The 5,837-nt window shown below is 43.5% G+C and overlaps 1 protein-coding gene across 1 annotated transcript in view; it reads left to right on the forward strand.

The window, feature by feature from the left end:
- Nucleotides 1–5,837, forward strand: part of EIF3F (eukaryotic translation initiation factor 3, subunit F) — an 11,032-nt gene that overhangs the window by 401 nt on the left and 4,794 nt on the right. The window lies entirely within an intron of this gene.

Genomic DNA, 5,837 nt, shown 5'->3' on the forward strand with positions numbered 1-5,837 from the left:
CTTCTGCCGGGGAGCCGCCCGCTGCGGCCCCGGGCACCGCCACCGAGCCGCCCCGCTCGGTGCGGCCCAGGCCCCGGCGTCCCCAGGGCCGCGGCCCTCTGTCGAGGAGGCCGCCGGTGATGCCGGAAAGCCCGGCACAGCCGCCTTCGGTCCGCAACCGCGGGTGGAAAGGAAGAGGCTCCCGCATCCAGCCCCGGCGGGCCCGCACGGCAAGAGCTCTCGCAAAACACCGGCATGAATTACCTTTCTCCTGGCTGGCAGGAGAGGCAGTGCCTTTTATTAGATCAATTCATCTTGCTGGAAAGAAGAGCAGACTGCCTTTCAGGCACATAAACACTTATTCCAGGTTCCTTCTGGGAGCCACCACAAGACCTCCTATCATTCATCGGCCGTAAATCTCTCGCGTCAAGGAGTTACACATTTCCCAAACGATCCTATTTCTAGTTATCCAGTGTCTTTTTCTCCATGTCCTAGATATATATTATTCTTATTTCATCCTTTTATTTCCTTTCTTGCTTTTTTCTTACTTTTTGAAACCCAAACCTAGACAACAGTACACTTCCGGTAAGATTCTATTTCTCCTGTCGTTCTGTCAATGTATCTGAAGCATTCGTGACGATCTGCACAGTGTAAGCGATTTCTCACTAAATGCATAAAATGACAAAAATGCCTCATACACAATTGGTCCAAAAAGCAGGAGTCTGCTCTAGTAATGTCTGGCAACATCTCTCCTTATGCAAACGTTCACAATATGTGCATGTAAGCTAGGGCATCGCTATTAAATATTTCTGATTTTCCCCAATAAATTGTGGTATGGCAGTTGTATTCTGTGGCAATGCCTGCACAGGGGTTACGCCCTGTGAGCTTGTCCATTATTGTTTGAGCAGCCTTAGTCCCTGCTAGGGGTGTTCGAATATCCTGCGGCCAGTACAAAGAACGAGGTAATAGTGGATGCGGGACTACCTTTTTACGCACCTTGATTTAATAATCAAAGAATTATATGATCTTGACCCAACCCTGAAAACAGCTGAAAATCACACTTTTTCCAAAAATAATCTAGACAAGGGTGTGTCCTCACAGTATAAATTCCATAAGGGCTTTTATGAGTTCAGTCACTGTTTTCTATAAACAAATGTGATAGAGACCTTCATAATAAAATACACTGTTGCTTCTATATAGAATATTAGGGCTAGCATTTTCAGCCAGTTAAACTCAGCTGGGAAAACAGGGTGAACACACGATTGTACATACTGCAGGAGAGGCATGGTACGAGTCAACAGAACACTCTTTTGGAATACCCTATCAGCATCTGGAATAAAAGCAGTTAGCCATTGATCCCAACAGCATGCACTGAATTACAAAAAAAAAAAAAAAAAAGGCAGCACCAAACCCACCCTCTCTTCAGGAAAAGCCTCTTCCAAGTTATTGCTGATACATTCCCACTGAAGTCAGAGGGGTTACGGTACTGCAATAACAGAAATCTGCCTTTTAGATCAAAATGCCTTTTACCGCAGTAGTTCATCTTCTCTCTTTTTTGACAGATCTCTCACTAGTCATGGGAAGCAATGGAACTGGTACACACAAGAATCATGAACAGCTAAATAGTTTTGGGACATATTTTAACCATTTAAAATTTTCAACACTTGTCTGAGCCAATTAGTTCACACCATTTGGGGTTTGCCAGGGTTTGGGAGCATTTATTTCCACAGCCATCCTTTGTTCAATACATGTCTCTGTTTTCCCTTCTTCAATGAGTATAAAACTCTGACCATGAAAGTATTCATTGCCTTAAGTATGTCAGCCTGCGTACATTTCTGTTACTTTTCACTGCAAGGTATTCAGTGAAGTTACTTTTACTTTAGCTTGGATCTCTCTATTTCCACATATTGACTAAAGAGCACATGGCAGTCTGTAATGTGCTATTTTTGAGCACCTAATGATAACTTCTATTGCCACTCTCACTTTAGAGAAGGTATCAGTGTGGCATGCAATTAACACTATGCCTCATTATTTTCAGGTAGTATTTGGACTTTCACTCGAAGCATTACCTTAGTCTCATGTGTTATTTCCCTAACAATTGAGGTAGCCCCACAAAACATTACACAAAAGCAGGGAAGGGCTTGAATCTCTCTTGCTAATATGAAACTGAATCAGCTGACACATTATGCTGGGAATTGATTACTAGCAACTGTCTTTCATCTGGTGGCAATCCCAAATGCACGGGAACCAGATGAGTATCATCTAAGACATTCCATTAAGACTAAATAAGGGAACTATTACTTTTTCTAATAGAAAAAAAAAAAGAAAAACAAAAAACTGAAATCATTGCCCATGACTACATCGTATAAAGGTTCTGGATAGAAGGCACAACATATGGATCCTGAAAAACACAGATAACCAGTAGACACCAGAAGTGCTGGTAACTTGACTGTGAGAGAAGGTGAAGAGGAAGCTCTGTGAGCATGAAGAAGGCTGGAAACACAAACTTGAAATTCCAGGCAGGGAAACGGACTTCTGTCCTTTGACCTCAAAATTATTTGGAAAATGAGACTTGGTATTAATTTTTTCCTATATAAGCATGATGATACAAAATAACCGTTACGTTCAGTGATGGATTTTTCTCTTGGCAGAAATAACTGACTCTACTAACTTCTTACACAGAATGCACAAGAGAAAATTATTCTTATAATAATGGAATTAAAATGTTGATTCAATCCCATGAAACTAACCATGAAACTACATACTGAAATGATGAATCAAATAAATTGTAAATATTTTATTTTACCTGTAAGGCAATGTAAGAAACATTTTTCCTTAGAGCAAGAGATGATGTTGCTGCCAGTAATACAAGCAAGATGAGAAGATAGCTACTGATAAAGAAATTATACATCATCTATGAAAATGCAGCTGACATGACAGCAAATGCAATAATAATGACTCAGTCACACGTAAGGACTATAAAGTGAAATCCTACAAGAGTTTAATTATACTCACCACCAAAATCAGATGCAGGGAAACCAAGCAAGGAAAAATGTAAAATCAGAAGGCCCTGAGTTACCACGCTGATCCATGTTCACGTGCAAATGTGTCTTCTGTTTCTCCTCTAGGCAGATAGATTTTTACTGTAATGGGGTAGTATCTAAACATCTTAATCATCTCACTAGATAGATGTTAAGGTTTCGACAATGGGCACCATTAATATATGTAACTGGTAACTACCTTTCTATAAAAGTAAACTAATACTTTGTGAAAACATATTAATTATGAAGGTCTCTATTTTTCAGCAGCCATTCAGCAAGGAAAAACAGTTTTGTAGCTTTGACACATCTGCTCCAGACACTATCACATGACTGACTCTATCATTAGATTTATAAAACTTTTGTATTAAGCAGGCTTCGTGTGAGCCAACCACTGATCTTTGCCTTTTGAGATACAGGCTATCCATCTTTACTCACTACAAACACTCTCTGGTATTCTGTCCAGCAGCTTGATGTCAACATAGTAAAAGAAGGTTATCACAGTTGCCAGTCTTGAGGCACAACTGTGGCTCCATATTAAGCTGCCCAATTTTTAAGGTGGCAACATATATAATGGGCAGATCTTAAAGAGCCTTGCTTGCTTCAACTGAATCTGCAGCTGACTATGTCAAATTAAGCACCAAGGATAGTTTGATGCAAACAAGAATAAGATCAAACAGCTGCTCTCTAACTAGAACACCTCACACATTAGACTTCTCAAGGACACATCAAAGCTCCAAGAACAGAAACATTTTAAAGCTTTATGCAATTTGACCCAGGCACACAAGAAATGAAGGCTGCACAGTGAAAACCTAAGAATAGGAGATCCACTTTTTAATGGTACACAGACTAGGAAGTGCTTTTATGAAGAGATAAAATCTGTTCATATTCCCATGCATTAGCTCTCCTTTGTAGCTTTGACAGGTGTTCCCCACTTATGCAAAAGAAGCAAATTGCTAGCACATGGGCAGAATGTATTATCTTTTTATTGAGCTGCTCCTTTTATACTCGGGAACCTGTCTTCAATGACTGAGTCAAAACTGCTCATCAACTTATGATGTTCACCCCTCAGCTAATGAAACAGAGAAAAGCCCAAAAGTCACCAGTCACGATATTTTTTTTTTTAAATTTATTTTTAAATCACTTTAGCTGGTAACGTAATATGGGACAGAGTATGCCAGGAGACCAAAGAGGATTTCTAGATAATTGCACCTAAGGTAGTAACCAACGCTGCACTTTGCTACACCTGGGAAACAACTACCTGGAAACATTCTCAATTATTCAGCCACCTGATAGACAAAGTGGTGCCAGAGAACTAATGCAGTTTTTGACTGGCATAGTTTCACTGAACTAAGCATTTTGACAGGAGGTGAGACTTCTGGATCTTTCAGTATTTATATATGTGTATACACACACACAAACAGTTTACTTGTGGGAAAAGAATAGCTAGAGACGGAAAAACCCCAAACATTTCAACGATACCTGAAGGTCTCCCTTAAAGTTTGTTACACTAATACTAAAAACTGTGAGAAAAGGTTTTGAACTGAGACTTAGAGGTAAATCTGTTCCTATGTTGTTACAACTGTTAAGATAACAGCTGCAAGCATATGGCCAAAAGTGGAAAAAGGAAGCTCTGAATGAATGTAGCCTCCTTACCAGTTATCAAAAGCATACATGCTTCATTTTACAACCATGCCTGGCCCACCCACGCAGGTTTGTTGCGTGAGTGAACACAAGGGGCACTACAACTAAGCAGGTAAATTATATGCTAGAAGTCAATTTGTTGGGTAACCATTAAACCTCAGATAAAGGTAACCAGCATGTGCTCTCTACATGATACTCAGCAACCACTTACTCTTCTTCATCTTACTGGCAACAAAGACCTGGAACACAGGGCTAACAGCCCTGCCCTGCCTCACAGGGCCAATACCCTATGGGCTGCATAGCCCTCACATACAGTGCTGATGGATAACCTTCTTCACCACGATGGCAGCTCGGTACCACCCTGCAGGCTGCTGTGTTTGCCACACCACCATACAGCTGTAGGACAGCAGGAGAAGCTCTGCCGCCTTTACCCTCACCACAAGCAGGCCGAGGCCGCAGCAGCAGCCCTGCCACCACGGCCAGGACCGCACTGCCACCACCCAAACGCCTCAGCACCCACTCCCAGCAGACAATACGGGCCTGAAGCACGACCGACAACGTGTCAGAGAAACGCAGGCAGCTGAGGCAGGCTCAGGGGTACAGCAACACTTGGGGGCTTGGAACGCCACAAGGAGCTCTGGCACACCCGGCCCTGCTCAGCCTACCTCCAGCAGGGCCCTCAGCCCCGGGCAGCGCCACGGCTCCCGGGCCGGGCCAGTGCTCAGCCCTGCCGACAGACCCAAACCATAGTTTCACCTAGCAACCGACAGAGTGACCGACGCTTCCACAGCCAGTAAATAGGCCTTCCCGCCCTGACAGACAGAAGGTAAGTGCAGCGCCAGCCAATAAGAGACCAGATAGGCACGGAGGCGGGGGATGCCAGAACCCAATCGAAAAACTCTGCGGCCCCAAGAGGGTAGGAAAAAGATTCCGCTTCCGTCACAGACAGTGTGCTCTTCCTCCAATCAGAGCGTCTTCCCTCATCACTCTCCCCAGATTGGTTAGCAGATGGCAGGAGGGCCTTAAGCACAACCCTTTCCCCAATAGAAAAGTAGCACAGCGTGACAGGCGTTTAGATCAGCCAATTCTTGCCGGCGCAGACCACCCCACCCCTCTCTCTTGCAAAATGGCGGCGACAGCTCCCGCTCCTGCTTCGGCTCCTCCCGCGGCCGCCCC

This window comes from Charadrius vociferus, unplaced genomic scaffold (assembly GCF_000708025.1).
Source record: "Charadrius vociferus isolate BGI_N301 unplaced genomic scaffold, ASM70802v2 scaffold436, whole genome shotgun sequence".
NCBI classification, from domain to species: Eukaryota; Metazoa; Chordata; class Aves; order Charadriiformes; family Charadriidae; genus Charadrius; species Charadrius vociferus.